An 18,482-nucleotide genomic window follows, 5' to 3' on the forward strand; every position below is an offset into this window, starting at 1 on the left:
TGTTAGTAAAGCGTCTGGAATGTTGCACCCGAGTCCCAGGGGACGAAAACTGAGACACATTTGAACACGTTTCCCGATCACACGGTGGATCATACTCTGGGTTCCACATGCATGTTTTAGCTGAAGGAAGAATCCCTTAAACCTGGAGAGTTGAGACCCATGGAATGGGTACCATGCAATATGACTTCAAATGGTCTGCATTTGCTCACCGAACCTCACCAATCCTATTACTGCTGCGCTTATGCCGCTCTACACACGCTTGATTCTCTTTTGGAGACATATAAATCCATAAGTTTTAAGATTCTTACTAGTCAGGTATATTCTTAGGCGTTCAATATGGGGTGTTGAGTCCACTTCATTGAGCAAGGAGTAGCTCTTGTCTACTACATATTTGGCTTATGGAACGGTATCTGTGCTAATTTCAATCTTTGGTTTTATGCAGTGCCCCAGCTCACCTTTCTCCTTAAGCAAGCATAAGTTGGTTTTCTAAATTTGAGACCGTGTTCTGTTTTGTAATTCAGTTCCTGTGTAGCCAAGTTTACATTCCGTGTATTAGTGATATCTTATGATGTTTCTTTTTCTGTGTGACTTATTTCACTTAGAATCATCGTACCTGAATCCACTCATTATGCTGCTACGGGCCTGATGACATAGATTTCATTGCTGAGTGATATTGCATTGTACGTAAGTACCACAACTTCTTTATCCATTTTTCGCTTTCTGTGATGTTGAACTTGTACCGTAAATGAGGTTCTTGTAAACAGAGCCGTCCCAAACTTTGGGGTGGCTGTGTCTTTTTGATTTTAATTTCCCTAAGCTATAGGACCATAAGTGGAAGTGCCCTAGGCTCTGTTGCTTTGTTTTTTAGATGTTTCAGGAAACACCATACACTTCTCCAGAGTGGCTGTTGGCAATTTACATCCCGCCCATCAGCATAACAAGGCTCCCAGTACTCCATGGCCTGTCCTGCCTTTCTGGATTTTACACTTTTTTCAGATGGCCCTTTTGACTGGGGGGCAGTGAGACTTCATTGTAGTGCAGACTTCTTTGCAAGCTTGCTTGGTTGGCCAAAAAGGGCGTATGCGTTTTTTCCTGAATATATTCAGGAAAAAACACATACGCCCTTTTTGGCCAAGTGCATCATTGTGGACGTTCTGCCTCTTTTCCTATGCTTTACATGCAATTGCCGTCTACCTCCTGAAATCACTTTCCTGCAATTCTGCCCCGCTTTCAAGTCCTCTTGGCAGCCTTACTTCAATATATTTTTGGACGATAGCTGTCATTTATAACTCTGCAGCTTTGTGAATTACAGTGCCCCTGAGCTCCTTTCTTCAACTCGCTTTCTTGTGAGCTGGCCGCAACACCGCAGGGCTGCTTCAGGCCCTAATGTGGTTCCGGCACGGCACGCTGTGCCTTTGGGTAATTCCTCTTCCTGGTGGGAAATGAGAGTTAAATTTGCCCGTCCAGACACTTTCCAGCTAGTCTCTCATTGGTTCTCCCTATTTCTGTTCATCTTACGCAGAAATTGCAAACTGGGCCAAACAGGAGGTTAAAGGCACTGACTCTCCAAGTGGGGAGAGTGTTAGTAAAGCGTCTGGAATGTTGCACTCAAGTACCAGGGGACGAAAACTGAGACACATTTGAACACATTTCCCGATCACACGGTGGATCATACTCTGGGTTCCACATGCATGTTTTAGCTGAAGGAAGAATCCCTTAAACCTGGATAGTTGAGACCCATGGAATGGGTACCATGCAATATGACTTCAAAGGGTCTGCATTTGCTCACCGAACCTCACCAGTCCTATCACTGCTGCGTTTATGCCGCTCTACACACGCTTGATTCTCTTTCGGAGACATATCAATCCATAGGTTTTAAGATTCTTACTAGTCAGGTATATTCTTAGGCATTAAATATGGGGTGTTGAGTCCATTTCGTTGAGCAAGGAATAGCTCTTGTCTATTACATATTTGGCTTATGGAACGGTATCTGTTCTCATTTCAATCTCTGGTTTTATGCAGCGCCCCAACTCACCTTTCCCCTTAAGCAAGAATAAGTTGGTTTTCTAAATTTGAGACCCTCTTCTGTTTTGTAATTCAGTTCCTGTGTAGCCAAGTTTACATTCCGTGTATTAGTGATATCTAATGATGTTTCTTTTTCTGTTTGACTTATTTTACTTAGAATCATCATACCTGAATCCACTCATTATGCTGCTACGGGCCTGATGACATAGATTTCATTGCTGAGTGATATTGCGTTGTACGTAAGTACCACAACTTCTTTATGCATTTTTCGCTTTCTGCGATATTGAACTTGTACCGTAAACGAGGTTCTTGTAAACAGAGCCATCCCAAACTTTGGGGTGGCTGTGTGTTTTTGATTTTAATTTCCCTAAGCTATAGGACCATATGTGGAAGTGCCCTAGGCTCTTTTGCTTTGTTTTTTAGATGTTTCACAAAACACCATACACTTCTCCAGGGTGGCTGTTGGCAACTTACATCCCGCCCATCAGCATATCAAGGCTCCCAGTTCTCCATGGCCTGTCCTGCCTTTCTGGATTTTACACTTTTTTCAGACGGCCCTTTTGACCGGGGGGCAGTGAGACTTCATTGTAGTGCAGATTTCCTTTGCAAGCTTGCTTGGTTGGCCAAAAAGTGTGTATGCGTTTTTCCCTGAATATATTCAGGAAAACACCCATACGCCCTTTTTGGTCAAGTGCATCATTGAGGACGTTCTGCCTCTTTTCCTATGCTTTACATGCAATTCCAGTCTACCTCCTGAAATCGGTTTCCTGCAATTCTGCCCCGCTTTAAAGTCCTCTTGGCAGCCTTACTTCAATATATTTTTGGACGATAGCTGTCATTTATAACTCTGCAGATTTGTGAATGACAGTTCCCCTGAGCTCCTTTCTTCAACTCGCTTTCTTGTGAGCTGGCCGCAACACCGCAGGATCGCTTCAGGCCGTAGTGTGGTTCTGGCACGGCACGCTGAGCCTTTGGTTAATTCCTCTTCCTGGTGCGAAATGAGAGTTAAATTTGCCCGTCCAGACACCTCCAGCTAGTCTCTCATTGGTTCTCCCTATTCCTGTTCATCTTCCACAGAAATTGCAAACTGGGCCAAACTGGAGGTTAAGGGCACTGACTCTCCAAGTGGGGAGAGTGTTAGTAAAGCGTCTGGAATGTTGCACCCGAGTACCAGGGGACGAAAACTGAGACACATTTGAACACGTTTCCAAATCACACGGTGGATCATACTCCGGGTTCCACATGCATGTTTTAGCTGAAGGAAGAATCCCTTAAACCTGGAGAGTTGAGACCCATGGAATGGGTACCATGCAATATGACTTCAAAGGGTCTGCATTTGCTCACCGAACCTCACCAATCCTATCCCTGCTGCGTTTTTGCCGCTTTACACACGCTTGATTCTCTTTCGGAGACATATAAATCCATAAGTTTTAAGATTCTTACTAGTCAGGTATATTCTTAGGCGTTTAATATGGGATGTTTAGTCCACTTCGTTGAGCAAGGAGTAGCTCTTGTCTATTACGTATTTGGTTTATGGAACGGTATCTGTGCTAATTTCAATCTCTGGTTTTATGCAGCACCCCAACTCACCTTTCCCCTTAAGCAAGCATAAGTTGGTTTTCTACATTTGAGACCCTGTTCTGTTTTGTAATTCAGTTCCTGTGTAGCCAAGTTTACATTCCGTGTATTAGTGATATCTTATGATGTTTCTTTTTCTGTGTGACTTATTTCACTTAGAATCATCGTACCTGAATCCACTCATTATGCTGCTACGGGCCTGATGACATAGATTTCATTGCTGAGTGATATTGCATTGTACGTAAGTACCACAACTTCTTTGTCCATTTTTCGCTTTCTGTGATATTGAACTTGTACCGTAAACGAGGTTCTTGTAAACAGAGCCATCCCAAACTTTGTGGTGGCTGTCTTTTTGATTTTAATTTCCCTATGCTATAGGACCATAAGTGGAACTGCCCTAGGCTCTCTTGCTTTGTTTTTTGGATGTTTCAGGAAACACCATACACTTCTCCAGAGTGGCTGTTAGCAATTTACATCCCGCCCATCAGCATAACAAGGCTCCCAGTTCTCCATGGCCTGTCCTGCCTTTCTGGATTTTACACTTTTTTCAGATGGCCCTTTTGACCTGGGGGCAGTGAGACTTCATTGCAGTGCAGATTTCCTTTGCAAGCTTGTTTGGTTGGCCAAAAAGGACGTATGAGTTTTTTCCTGAATATATTCAGTAAAAAACGCATACGCCCTTTTGGGCCAAGTGCATCATTGTGGACGTTCTGCCTCTTTTCCTATGCTTTAAATGCAATTCCTGTCTACCTCCTGAAATCGGTTTCCTGCAATTCTGCTCCACTTTCAAGTCCTCTTGGCAGCCTTACTTCAATATATTTTTGGACGATAGCTGTCATTTATAACTCTGCAGGTTTGTGAATTACAGTGCCCCTGAGCTCCTTTCTTCAAATCGCTTTCTTGTGAGCTGGCCGCAACACCGCAGGATTGCTTCAGGCCCTAGTGTAGTTCCGGCACGGCACGCTGAGCCATTGTTTAATTCCTCTTCCTAGTAGGAAATGAGAGTTAAATTTGCCCGTCTATACACCTCCAGCTAGTCTCTCATTGGTTCTCCCTATTCCTGTTCATTTTCCGCAGAAATTGCAAACTGGGCCAAACAGGAGGTTAAAGGCACTCACTCTCCAAGTGGAGAGAGTGTTAGTAAAGCGTCTGGAATGTTGCACCCGAGTCCCAGGGGACGAAAACTGAGACACATTTGAACACGTTTCCCGATCACACGGTGGATCATACTCTGGGTTCCACATGCATGTTTTAGCTGAAGGAAGAATCCCTTAAACCTGGAGAGTTGAGACCCATGGAATGGGTACCATGCAATATGACTTCAAATGGTCTGCATTTGCTCACCGAACCTCACCAATCCTATTACTGCTGCGCTTATGCCGCTCTACACACGCTTGATTCTCTTTTGGAGACATATAAATCCATAAGTTTTAAGATTCTTACTAGTCAGGTATATTCTTAGGCGTTCAATATGGGGTGTTGAGTCCACTTCATTGAGCAAGGAGTAGCTCTTGTCTACTACATATTTGGCTTATGGAACGGTATCTGTGCTAATTTCAATCTTTGGTTTTATGCAGTGCCCCAGCTCACCTTTCTCCTTAAGCAAGCATAAGTTGGTTTTCTAAATTTGAGACCGTGTTCTGTTTTGTAATTCAGTTCCTGTGTAGCCAAGTTTACATTCCGTGTATTAGTGATATCTTATGATGTTTCTTTTTCTGTGTGACTTATTTCACTTAGAATCATCGTACCTGAATCCACTCATTATGCTGCTACGGGCCTGATGACATAGATTTCATTGCTGAGTGATATTGCATTGTACGTAAGTACCACAACTTCTTTATCCATTTTTCGCTTTCTGTGATGTTGAACTTGTACCGTAAATGAGGTTCTTGTAAACAGAGCCGTCCCAAACTTTGGGGTGGCTGTGTCTTTTTGATTTTAATTTCCCTAAGCTATAGGACCATAAGTGGAAGTGCCCTAGGCTCTGTTGCTTTGTTTTTTAGATGTTTCAGGAAACACCATACACTTCTCCAGAGTGGCTGTTGGCAATTTACATCCCGCCCATCAGCATAACAAGGCTCCCAGTACTCCATGGCCTGTCCTGCCTTTCTGGATTTTACACTTTTTTCAGATGGCCCTTTTGACTGGGGGGCAGTGAGACTTCATTGTAGTGCAGACTTCCTTTGCAAGCTTGCTTGGTTGGCCAAAAAGGGCGTATGCGTTTTTTCCTGAATATATTCAGGAAAAAACACATACGCCCTTTTTGGCCAAGTGCATCATTGTGGACGTTCTGCCTCTTTTCCTATGCTTTACATGCAATTGCCGTCTACCTCCTGAAATCACTTTCCTGCAATTCTGCCCCGCTTTCAAGTCCTCTTGGCAGCCTTACTTCAATATATTTTTGGACGATAGCTGTCATTTATAACTCTGCAGCTTTGTGAATTACAGTGCCCCTGAGCTCCTTTCTTCAACTCGCTTTCTTGTGAGCTGGCCGCAACACCGCAGGGCTGCTTCAGGCCCTAATGTGGTTCCGGCACGGCACGCTGTGCCTTTGGGTAATTCCTCTTCCTGGTGGGAAATGAGAGTTAAATTTGCCCGTCCAGACACTTTCCAGCTAGTCTCTCATTGGTTCTCCCTATTTCTGTTCATCTTACGCAGAAATTGCAAACTGGGCCAAACAGGAGGTTAAAGGCACTGACTCTCCAAGTGGGGAGAGTGTTAGTAAAGCGTCTGGAATGTTGCACTCAAGTACCAGGGGACGAAAACTGAGACACATTTGAACACATTTCCCGATCACACGGTGGATCATACTCTGGGTTCCACATGCATGTTTTAGCTGAAGGAAGAATCCCTTAAACCTGGATAGTTGAGACCCATGGAATGGGTACCATGCAATATGACTTCAAAGGGTCTGCATTTGCTCACCGAACCTCACCAGTCCTATCACTGCTGCGTTTATGCCGCTCTACACACGCTTGATTCTCTTTCGGAGACATATCAATCCATAGGTTTTAAGATTCTTACTAGTCAGGTATATTCTTAGGCATTAAATATGGGGTGTTGAGTCCATTTCGTTGAGCAAGGAATAGCTCTTGTCTATTACATATTTGGCTTATGGAACGGTATCTGTTCTCATTTCAATCTCTGGTTTTATGCAGCGCCCCAACTCACCTTTCCCCTTAAGCAAGAATAAGTTGGTTTTCTACATTTGAGACCCTTTTCTGTTTTGTAATTCAGTGTCTGTGTAGCCAAGTTTACATTCCGTGTATTAGTGATATCTTATGATGTTTCTTTTTCTGTGTGACTTATTTCACTTAGAATCATCGTACCTGAATCCACTCATTATGCTGCTACGGGCCTGATGACATAGATTTCATTGCTGAGTGATATTGCATTGTACGTAAGTACCACAACTTCTTTATCCATTTTTCGCTTTCTGTGATATTGAACTTGTACCGTAAACGAGGTTCTTGTAAACAGAGCCATCCCAAACTTTGGGGTGGCTGTGTCTTTTTGATTTTAATTTCCCTAAGCTATAGGACCATAAGTGGAAGTGCCCTAGGCTCTGTTGCTTTGTTTTTTAGATGTTTCAGGAAACACCATACACTTCTCCAGAGAGGCTGTTGGCAATTTACATCCCGCCCATCAGCATATCAAGGCTCCCAGTTCTCCATGGCCTGTCCTGCCTTTCTGGATTTTACACTTTTTTCAGACGGCCCTTTTGACCGGGGGGCAGTGAGACTTCATTGTAGTGCAGATTTCCTTTGCAAGCTTGCTTGGTTGGCCAAAAAGTGTGTATGCGTTTTTCCCTGAATATATTCAGGAAAACACCCATACGCCCTTTTTGGTCAAGTGCATCATTGAGGACGTTCTGCCTCTTTTCCTATGCTTTACATGCAATTCCAGTCTACCTCCTGAAATCGGTTTCCTGCAATTCTGCCCCGCTTTAAAGTCCTCTTGGCAGCCTTACTTCAATATATTTTTGGACGATAGCTGTCATTTATAACTCTGCAGATTTGTGAATGACAGTTCCCCTGAGCTCCTTTCTTCAACTCGCTTTCTTGTGAGCTGGCCGCAACACCGCAGGATCGCTTCAGGCCGTAGTGTGGTTCTGGCACGGCACGCTGAGCCTTTGGTTAATTCCTCTTCCTGGTGCGAAATGAGAGTTAAATTTGCCCGTCCAGACACCTCCAGCTAGTCTCTCATTGGTTCTCCCTATTCCTGTTCATCTTCCACAGAAATTGCAAACTGGGCCAAACTGGAGGTTAAGGGCACTGACTCTCCAAGTGGGGAGAGTGTTAGTAAAGCGTCTGGAATGTTGCACCCGAGTACCAGGGGACGAAAACTGAGACACATTTGAACACGTTTCCAAATCACACGGTGGATCATACTCCGGGTTCCACATGCATGTTTTAGCTGAAGGAAGAATCCCTTAAACCTGGAGAGTTGAGACCCATGGAATGGGTACCATGCAATATGACTTCAAAGGGTCTGCATTTGCTCACCGAACCTCACCAATCCTATCCCTGCTGCGTTTTTGCCGCTTTACACACGCTTGATTCTCTTTCGGAGACATATAAATCCATAAGTTTTAAGATTCTTACTAGTCAGGTATATTCTTAGGCGTTTAATATGGGATGTTTAGTCCACTTCGTTGAGCAAGGAGTAGCTCTTGTCTATTACGTATTTGGTTTATGGAACGGTATCTGTGCTAATTTCAATCTCTGGTTTTATGCAGCACCCCAACTCACCTTTCCCCTTAAGCAAGCATAAGTTGGTTTTCTACATTTGAGACCCTGTTCTGTTTTGTAATTCAGTTCCTGTGTAGCCAAGTTTACATTCCGTGTATTAGTGATATCTTATGATGTTTCTTTTTCTGTGTGACTTATTTCACTTAGAATCATTGTACCTGAATCCACTCATTATGCTGCTACGGGCCTGATGACATAGATTTCATTGCTGAGTGATATTGCATTGTACGTAAGTACCACAACTTCTTTGTCCATTTTTCGCTTTCTGTGATATTGAACTTGTACCGTAAACGAGGTTCTTGTAAACAGAGCCATCCCAAACTTTGTGGTGGCTGTCTTTTTGATTTTAATTTCCCTATGCTATAGGACCATAAGTGGAACTGCCCTAGGCTCTCTTGCTTTGTTTTTTGGATGTTTCAGGAAACACCATACACTTCTCCAGAGTGGCTGTTAGCAATTTACATCCCGCCCATCAGCATAACAAGGTTCCCAGTTCTCCATGGCCTGTCCTGCCTTTCTGGATTTTACACTTTTTTCAGATGGCCCTTTTGACCTGGGGGCAGTGAGACTTCATTGCAGTGCAGATTTCCTTTGCAAGCTTGTTTGGTTGGCCAAAAAGGACGTATGAGTTTTTTCCTGAATATATTCAGTAAAAAACGCATACGCCCTTTTGGGCCAAGTGCATCATTGTGGACGTTCTGCCTCTTTTCCTATGCTTTAAATGCAATTCCTGTCTACCTCCTGAAATCGGTTTCCTGCAATTCTGCCCCACTTTCAAGTCCTCTTGGCAGCCTTACTTCAATATATTTTTGGACGATAGCTGTCATTTATAACTCTGCAGGTTTGTGAATTACAGTGCCCCTGAGCTCCTTTCTTCAAATCGCTTTCTTGTGAGCTGGCCGCAACACCGCAGGATTGCTTCAGGCCCTAGTGTAGTTCCGGCACGGCATGCTGAGCCATTGTTTAATTCCTCTTCCTAGTGGGAAATGAGAGTTAAATTTGCCCGTCTATACACCTCCAGCTAGTCTCTCATTGGTTCTCCCTATTCCTGTTCATTTTCCGCAGAAATTGCAAACTGGGCCAAACAGGAGGTTAAAGGCACTCACTCTCCAAGTGGAGAGAGTGTTAGTAAAGCGTCTGGAATGTTGCACCCGAGTCCCAGGGGACGAAAACTGAGACACATTTGAACACGTTTCCCGATCACACGATGGATCATACTCTGGGTTCCACATGCATGTTTCAGCTGAAGGAAGAATCCCTTAAACATGGAGAGTTGAGACCCATGGACTGGATACCATGCAATATGACTTCAGATGGTCTGCATTTGCTCACCGAACCTCACCAATCCTATCACTGCTGCGCTTATGCCGCTGTACATACGCTTAATTCTCTTTCGGAGTACATATAAATCCATAGGTTTTAAGATTCTTACTAGTCAGGTATATTCTTAGGCGTTTAATATGGGATGTTTAGTCCACTTCGTTGAGCAAGGAGTAGCTCTTGTCTATTACGTATTTGGTTTATGGATCGGTATCTGTGCTAATTTCAATCTCTGGTTTTATGCAGCACCCCAACTCACCTTTCCCCTTAAGCAAGCAAAAGTTGGTTTTCTACATTTGAGAACCTGTTCTGTTTTGTAATTCAGTTCCTGTGTAGCCAAGTTTACATTCCGTGTATTAGTGATATCTTATGATGTTTCTTTTTCTGTGTGACTTATTTCACTTAGAATCATTGTACCTGAATCCACTCATTATGCTGCTACGGGCCTGATGACATAAATTTCATTGCTGAGTGATATTGCATTGTACGTAAGTACCACAACTTCTTTGTCCATTTTTCGCTTTCTGTGATATTGAACTTGTACCGTAAACGAGGTTCTTGTAAACAGAGCCATCCCAAACTTTGTGGTGGCTGTCTTTTTGATTTTAATTTCCCTATGCTATAGGACCATAAGTGGAACTGCCCTAGGCTCTCTTGCTTTGTTTTTTGGATGTTTCAGGAAACACCATACACTTCTCCAGAGTGGCTGTTAGCAATTTACATCCCGCCCATCAGCATAACAAGGCTCCCAGTTCTCCATGGCCTGTCCTGCCTTTCTGGATTTTACACTTTTTTCAGATGGCCCTTTTGACCTGGGGGCAGTGAGACTTCATTGCAGTGCAGATTTCCTTTGCAAGCTTGTTTGGTTGGCCAAAAAGGACGTATGAGTTTTTTCCTGAATATATTCAGTAAAAAACGCATACGCCCTTTTGGGCCAAGTGCATCATTGTGGACGTTCTGCCTCTTTTCCTATGCTTTAAATGCAATTTCTGTCTACCTCCTGAAATCGGTTTCCTGCAATTCTGCCCCACTTTCAAGTCCTCTTGGCAGCCTTACTTCAATATATTTTTGGACGATAGCTGTCATTTATAACTCTGCAGGTTTGTGAATTACAGTGCCCCTGAGCTCCTTTCTTCAAATCGCTTTCTTGTGAGCTGGCCGCAACACCGCAGGATTGCTTCAGGCCCTAGTGTAGTTCTGGCACGGCATGCTGAGCCATTGTTTAATTCCTCTTCCTAGTGGGAAATGAGAGTTAAATTTGCCCGTCTATACACCTCCAGCTAGTCTCTCATTGGTTCTCCCTATTCCTGTTCATTTTCCGCAGAAATTGCAAACTGGGCCAAACAGGAGGTTAAAGGCACTCACTCTCCAAGTGGAGAGAGTGTTAGTAAAGCGTCTGGAATGTTGCACCCGAGTCCCAGGGGACGAAAACTGAGACACATTTGAACACGTTTCCCGATCACACGGTGGATCATACTCTGGGTTCCACATGCATGTTTTAGCTGAAGGAAGAATCCCTTAAACCTGGAGAGTTGAGACCCATGGAATGGGTACCATGCAATATGACTTCAAATGGTCTGCATTTGCTCACCAAACCTCACCAATCCTATTACTGCTGTGCTTATGCCGCTCTACACACGCTTGATTCTCTTTTGGAGACATATAAATCCATAAGTTTTAAGATTCTTACTAGTCAGGTATATTCTTAGGCGTTCAATATGGGGTGTTGAGTCCACTTCATTGAGCAAGGAGTAGCTCTTGTCTACTACATATTTGGCTTATGGAACGGTATCTGTGCTAATTTCAATCTTTGGTTTTATGCAGTGCCCCAGCTCACCTTTCTCCTTAAGCAAGCATAAGTTGGTTTTCTAAATTTGAGACCGTGTTCTGTTTTGTAATTCAGTTCCTGTGTAGCCAAGTTTACATTCCGTGTATTAGTGATATCTTATGATGTTTCTTTTTCTGTGTGACTTATTTCACTTAGAATCATCGTACCTGAATCCACTCATTATGCTGCTACGGGCCTGATGACATAGATTTCATTGCTGAGTGATATTGCATTGTATGTAAGTACCACAACTTCTTTATCCATTTTTCGCTTTCTGTGATGTTGAACTTGTACCGTAAATGAGGTTCTTGTAAACAGAGCCGTCCCAAACTTTGGGGTGGCTGTGTCTTTTGATTTTAATTTCCCTAAGCTATAGGACCATAAGTGGAAGTGCCCTAGGCTCTGTTGCTTTGTTTTTTAGATGTTTCAGGAAACACCATACACTTCTCCAGAGTGGCTGTTGGCAATTTACATCCCGCCCATCAGCATAACAAGGCTCCCAGTACTCCATGGCCTGTCCTGCCTTTCTGGATTTTACACTTTTTTCAGATGGCCCTTTTGACTGGGGGGCAGTGAGACTTCATTGTAGTGCAGACTTCCTTTGCAAGCTTGCTTGGTTGGCCAAAAAGGGCGTATGCGTTTTTTCCTGAATATATTCAGGAAAAAACACATACGCCCTTTTTGGCCAAGTGCATCATTGTGGACGTTCTGCCTCTTTTCCTATGCTTTACATGCAATTGCCGTCTACCTCCTGAAATCACTTTCCTGCAATTCTGCCCCGCTTTCAAGTCCTCTTGGCAGCCTTACTTCAATATATTTTTGGACGATAGCTGTCATTTATAACTCTGCAGCTTTGTGAATTACAGTGCCCCTGAGCTCCTTTCTTCAACTCGCTTTCTTGTGAGCTGGCCGCAACACCGCAGGGCTGCTTCAGGCCCTAATGTGGTTCCAGCACGGCACGCTGTGCCTTTGGGTAATTCCTCTTCCTGGTGGGAAATGAGAGTTAAATTTGCCCGTCCAGACACTTTCCAGCTAGTCTCTCATTGGTTCTCCCTATTTCTGTTCATCTTACGCAGAAATTGCAAACTGGGCCAAACAGGAGGTTAAAGGCACTGACTCTCCAAGTGGGGAGAGTGTTAGTAAAGCGTCTGGAATGTTGCACTCAAGTACCAGGGGACGAAAACTGAGACACATTTGAACACATTTCCCGATCACACGGTGGATCATACTCTGGGTTCCACATGCATGTTTTAGCTGAAGGAAGAATCCCTTAAACCTGGATAGTTGAGACCCATGGAATGGGTACCATGCAATATGACTTCAAAGGGTCTGCATTTGCTCACCGAACCTCACCAGTCCTATCACTGCTGCGTTTTTGCCGCTCTACACACGCTTGATTCTCTTTCGGAGACATATCAATCCATAGGTTTTAAGATTCTTACTAGTCAGGTATATTCTTAGGCATTAAATATGGGGTGTTGAGTCCATTTCGTTGAGCAAGGAATAGCTCTTGTCTATTACATATTTGGCTTATGGAACGGTATCTGTTCTCATTTCAATCTCTGGTTTTATGCAGCGCCCCAACTCACCTTTCCCCTTAAGCAAGAATAAGATGGTTTTCTACATTTGAGACCCTTTTCTGTTTTGTAATTCAGTTCCTGTGTAGCCAAGTTTACATTCCGTGTATTAGTGATATCTTATGATGTTTCTTTTTCTGTGTGACTTATTTCACTTAGAATCATCGTACCTGAATCCACTCATTATGCTGCTACGGGCCTGATGACATAGATTTCATTGCTGAGTGATATTGCATTGTACGTAAGTACCACAACTTCTTTATCCATTTTTCGCTTTCTGTGATATTGAACTTGTACCGTAAACGAGGTTCTTGTAAACAGAGCCATCCCAAACTTTGGGGTGGCTGTGTCTTTTTGATTTTAATTTCCCTAAGCTATAGGACCATAAGTGGAAGTGCCCTAGGCTCTGTTGCTTTGTTTTTTAGATGTTTCAGGAAACACCATACACTTCTCCAGAGAGGCTGTTGGCAATTTACATCCCGCCCATCAGCATATCAAGGCTCCCAGTTCTCCATGGCCTGTCCTGCCTTTCTGGATTTTACACTTTTTTCAGACGGCCCTTTTGACCGGGGGGCAGTGAGACTTCATTGTAGTGCAGATTTCCTTTGCAAGCTTGCTTGGTTGGCCAAAAAGTGTGTATGCGTTTTTCCCTGAATATATTCAGGAAAACACGCATACGCCCTTTTTGGTCAAGTGCATCATTGAGGACGTTCTGCCTCTTTTCCTATGCTTTACATGCAATTCCAGTCTACCTCCTGAAATCGGTTTCCTGCAATTCTGCCCCGCTTTAAAGTCCTCTTGGCAGCCTTACTTCAATATATTTTTGGACGATAGCTGTCATTTATAACTCTGCAGATTTGTGAATGACAGTTCCCCTGAGCTCCTTTCTTCAACTCGCTTTCTTGTGAGCTGGCCGCAACACCGCAGGATTGCTTCAGGCCGTAGTGTGGTTCTGGCACGGCACGCTGAGCCTTTGGTTAATTCCTCTTCCTGGTGCGAAATGAGAGTTAAATTTGCCCGTCCAGACACCTCCAGCTAGTCTCTCATTGGTTCTCCCTATTCCTGTTCATCTTCCACAGAAATTGCAAACTGGGCCAAACTGGAGGTTAAGGGCACTGACTCTCCAAGTGGGGAGAGTGTTAGTAAAGCGTCTGGAATGTTGCACCCGAGTACCAGGGGACGAAAACTGAGACACATTTGAACACGTTTCCAAATCACACGGTGGATCATACTCCGGGTTCCACATGCATGTTTTAGCTGAAGGAAGAATCCCTTAAACCTGGAGAGTTGAGACCCATGGAATGGGTACCATGCAATATGACTTCAAAGGGTCTGCATTTGCTCACCGAACCTCACCAATCCTATCCCTGCTGCGTTTTTGCCGCTTTACACACGCTTGATTCTCTTTCGGAGACATATAAATCCATAAGTTTTAAGATTCTTACTAGTCAGGTATATTCTTAGGCGTTTAATATGGGATGTTTAGTCCACTTCGTTGAGCAAGGAGTAGCTCTTGTCTATTACGTATTTGGTTTATGGAACGGTATCTGTGCTAATTTCAATCTCTGGTTTTATGCAGCACCCCAACTCACCTTTCCCCTTAAGCAAGCATAAGTTGGTTTTCTACATTTGAGACCCTGTTCTGTTTTGTAATTCAGTTCCTGTGTAGCCAAGTTTACATTCCGTGTATTAGTGATATCTTATGATGTTTCTTTTTCTGTGTGACTTATTTCACTTAGAATCATCGTACCTGAATCCACTCATTATGCTGCTACGGGCCTGATGACATAGATTTCATTGCTGAGTGATATTGCATTGTACGTAAGTACCACAACTTCTTTGTCCATTTTTCGCTTTCTGTGATATTGAACTTGTACCGTAAACGAGGTTCTTGTAAACAGAGCCATCCCAAACTTTGTGGTGGCTGTCTTTTTGATTTTAATTTCCCTATGCTATAGGACCATAAGTGGAACTGCCCTAGGCTCTCTTGCTTTGTTTTTTGGATGTTTCAGGAAACACCATACACTTCTCCAGAGTGGCTGTTAGCAATTTACATCCCGCCCATCAGCATAACAAGGCTCCCAGTTCTCCATGGCCTGTCCTGCCTTTCTGGATTTTACACTTTTTTCAGATGGCCCTTTTGACCTGGGGGCAGTGAGACTTCATTGCAGTGCAGATTTCCTTTGCAAGCTTGTTTGGTTGGCCAAAAAGGACGTATGAGTTTTTTCCTGAATATATTCAGTAAAAAACGCATACGCCCTTTTGGGCCAAGTGCATCATTGTGGACGTTCTGCCTCTTTTCCTATGCTTTAAATGCAATTCCTGTCTACCTCCTGAAATCGGTTTCCTGCAATTCTGCTCCACTTTCAAGTCCTCTTGGCAGCCTTACTTCAATATATTTTTGGACGATAGCTGTCATTTATAACTCTGCAGGTTTGTGAATTACAGTGCCCCTGAGCTCCTTTCTTCAAATCGCTTTCTTGTGAGCTGGCCGCAACACCGCAGGATTGCTTCAGGCCCTAGTGTAGTTCCGGCACGGCACGCTGAGCCATTGTTTAATTCCTCTTCCTAGTAGGAAATGAGAGTTAAATTTGCCCGTCTATACACCTCCAGCTAGTCTCTCATTGGTTCTCCCTATTCCTGTTCATTTTCCGCAGAAATTGCAAACTGGGCCAAACAGGAGGTTAAAGGCACTCACTCTCCAAGTGGAGAGAGTGTTAGTAAAGCGTCTGGAATGTTGCACCCGAGTCCCAGGGGACGAAAACTGAGACACATTTGAACACGTTTCCCGATCACACGGTGGATCATACTCTGGGTTCCACATGCATGTTTTAGCTGAAGGAAGAATCCCTTAAACCTGGAGAGTTGAGACCCATGGAATGGGTACCATGCAATATGACTTCAAATGGTCTGCATTTGCTCACCGAACCTCACCAATCCTATTACTGCTGCGCTTATGCCGCTCTACACACGCTTGATTCTCTTTTGGAGACATATAAATCCATAAGTTTTAAGATTCTTACTAGTCAGGTATATTCTTAGGCGTTCAATATGGGGTGTTGAGTCCACTTCATTGAGCAAGGAGTAGCTCTTGTCTACTACATATTTGGCTTATGGAACGGTATCTGTGCTAATTTCAATCTTTGGTTTTATGCAGTGCCCCAGCTCACCTTTCTCCTTAAGCAAGCATAAGTTGGTTTTCTAAATTTGAGACCGTGTTCTGTTTTGTAATTCAGTTCCTGTGTAGCCAAGTTTACATTCCGTGTATTAGTGATATCTTATGATGTTTCTTTTTCTGTGTGACTTATTTCACTTAGAATCATCGTACCTGAATCCACTCATTATGCTGCTACGGGCCTGATGACATAGATTTCATTGCTGAGTGATATTGCATTGTACGTAAGTACCACAACTTCTTTATCCATTTTTCGCTTTCTGTGATGTTGAACTTGTACCGTAAATGAGGTTCTTGTAAACAGAGCCGTCCCAAACTTTGGGGTGGCTGTGTCTTTTTGATTTTAATTTCCCTAAGCTATAGGACCATAAGTGGAAGTGCCCTAGGCTCTGTTGCTTTGTTTTTTAGATGTTTCAGGAAACACCATACACTTCTCCAGAGTGGCTGTTGGCAATTTACATCCCGCCCATCAGCATAACAAGGCTCCCAGTACTCCATGGCCTGTCCTGCCTTTCTGGATTTTACACTTTTTTCAGATGGCCCTTTTGACTGGGGGGCAGTGAGACTTCATTGTAGTGCAGACTTCCTTTGCAAGCTTGCTTGGTTGGCCAAAAAGGGCGTATGCGTTTTTTCCTGAATATATTCAGGAAAAAACACATACGCCCTTTTTGGCCAAGTGCATCATTGTGGACGTTCTGCCTCTTTTCCTATGCTTTACATGCAATTGCCGTCTACCTCCTGAAATCACTTTCCTGCAATTCTGCCCCGCTTTCAAGTCCTCTTGGCAGCCTTACTTCAATATATTTTTGGACGATAGCTGTCATTTATAACTCTGCAGGTGTGTGAATTACAGTGCCCCTGAGCTCCTTTCTTCAACTCGCTTTCTTGTGAGCTGGCCGCAACACCGCAGGGCTGCTTCAGGCCCTAATGTGGTTCCGGCACGGCACGCTGTGCCTTTGGGTAATTCCTCTTCCTGGTGGGAAATGAGAGTTAAATTTGCCCGTCCAGACACTTTCCAGCTAGTCTCTCATTGGTTCTCCCTATTTCTGTTCATCTTACGCAGAAATTGCAAACTGGGCCAAACAGGAGGTTAAAGGCACTGACTCTCCAAGTGGGGAGAGTGTTAGTAAAGCGTCTGGAATGTTGCACTCAAGTACCAGGGGACGAAAACTGAGACACATTTGAACACATTTCCCGATCACACGGTGGATCATACTCTGGGTTCCACATGCATGTTTTAGCTGAAGGAAGAATCCCTTAAACCTGGATAGTTGAGACCCATGGAATGGGTACCATGCAATATGACTTCAAAGGGTCTGCATTTGCTCACCGAACCTCACCAGTCCTATCACTGCTGCGTTTATGCCGCTCTACACACGCTTGATTCTCTTTCGGAGACATATCAATCCATAGGTTTTAAGATTCTTACTAGTCAGGTATATTCTTAGGCATTAAATATGGGGTGTTGAGTCCATTTCGTTGAACAAGGAATAGCTCTTGTCTATTACATATTTGGCTTATGGAACGGTATCTGTTCTCATTTCAATCTCTGGTTTTATGCAGCGCCCCAACTCACCTTTCCCCTTAAGCAAGAATAAGTTGGTTTTCTAAATTTGAGACCCTCTTCTGTTTTGTAATTCAGTTCCTGTGTAGCCAAGTTTACATTCCGTGTATTAGTGATATCTAATGATGTTTCTTTTTCTGTTTGACTTATTTTACTTAGAATCATCATACCTGAATCCACTCATTATGCTGCTACGGGCCTGATGACATAGATTTCATTGCTGAGTGATATTGCGTTGTACGTAAGTACCACAACTTCTTTATGCATTTTTCGCTTTCTGCGATATTGAACTTGTACCGTAAACGAGGTTCTTGTAAACAGAGCCATCCCAAACTTTGGGGTGGCTGTGTGTTTTTGATTTTAATTTCCCTAAGCTATAGGACCATATGTGGAAGTGCCCTAGGCTCTTTTGCTTTGTTTTTTAGATGTTTCACAAAACACCATACACTTCTCCAGGGTGGCTGTTGGCAACTTACATCCCGCCCATCAGCATAACAAGGCTCCCAGTTCTCCATGGCCTGTCCTGCCTTTCTGGATTTTACACTTTTTTCAGATGGCCCTTTTGACCTGGGGGCAGTGAGACTTCATTGCAGTGCAGATTTCCTTTGCAAGCTTGTTTGGTTGGCCAAAAAGGACGTATGAGTTTTTTCCTGAATATATTCAG

At 43.6% G+C, this 18,482-nt stretch overlaps 1 long non-coding RNA gene across 2 annotated transcripts in view; it reads left to right on the forward strand.

Annotated features, from left to right (window-relative positions):
- Positions 1 to 18,007, forward strand: part of LOC125965249 (uncharacterized) — a 376,884-nt gene extending 358,877 nt beyond the window's left edge. The window contains exon 4 of one of the 2 annotated variants that reach the window (XR_007478917.1): positions 17,978 to 18,007. This is a non-coding gene — a long non-coding RNA (uncharacterized LOC125965249). Of the gene's footprint in view, positions 1 to 2,182; positions 2,230 to 17,977 lie in introns of those variants that run through there. The other variant, XR_007478916.1, reaches the window with a different exon arrangement.
- The last annotated feature ends 475 nt before the right edge of the window (positions 18,008 to 18,482 follow it).

This window comes from Orcinus orca, chromosome 1, assembly GCF_937001465.1.
Source record: "Orcinus orca chromosome 1, mOrcOrc1.1, whole genome shotgun sequence".
Lineage (NCBI taxonomy): Eukaryota > Metazoa > Chordata > Mammalia > Artiodactyla > Delphinidae > Orcinus > Orcinus orca.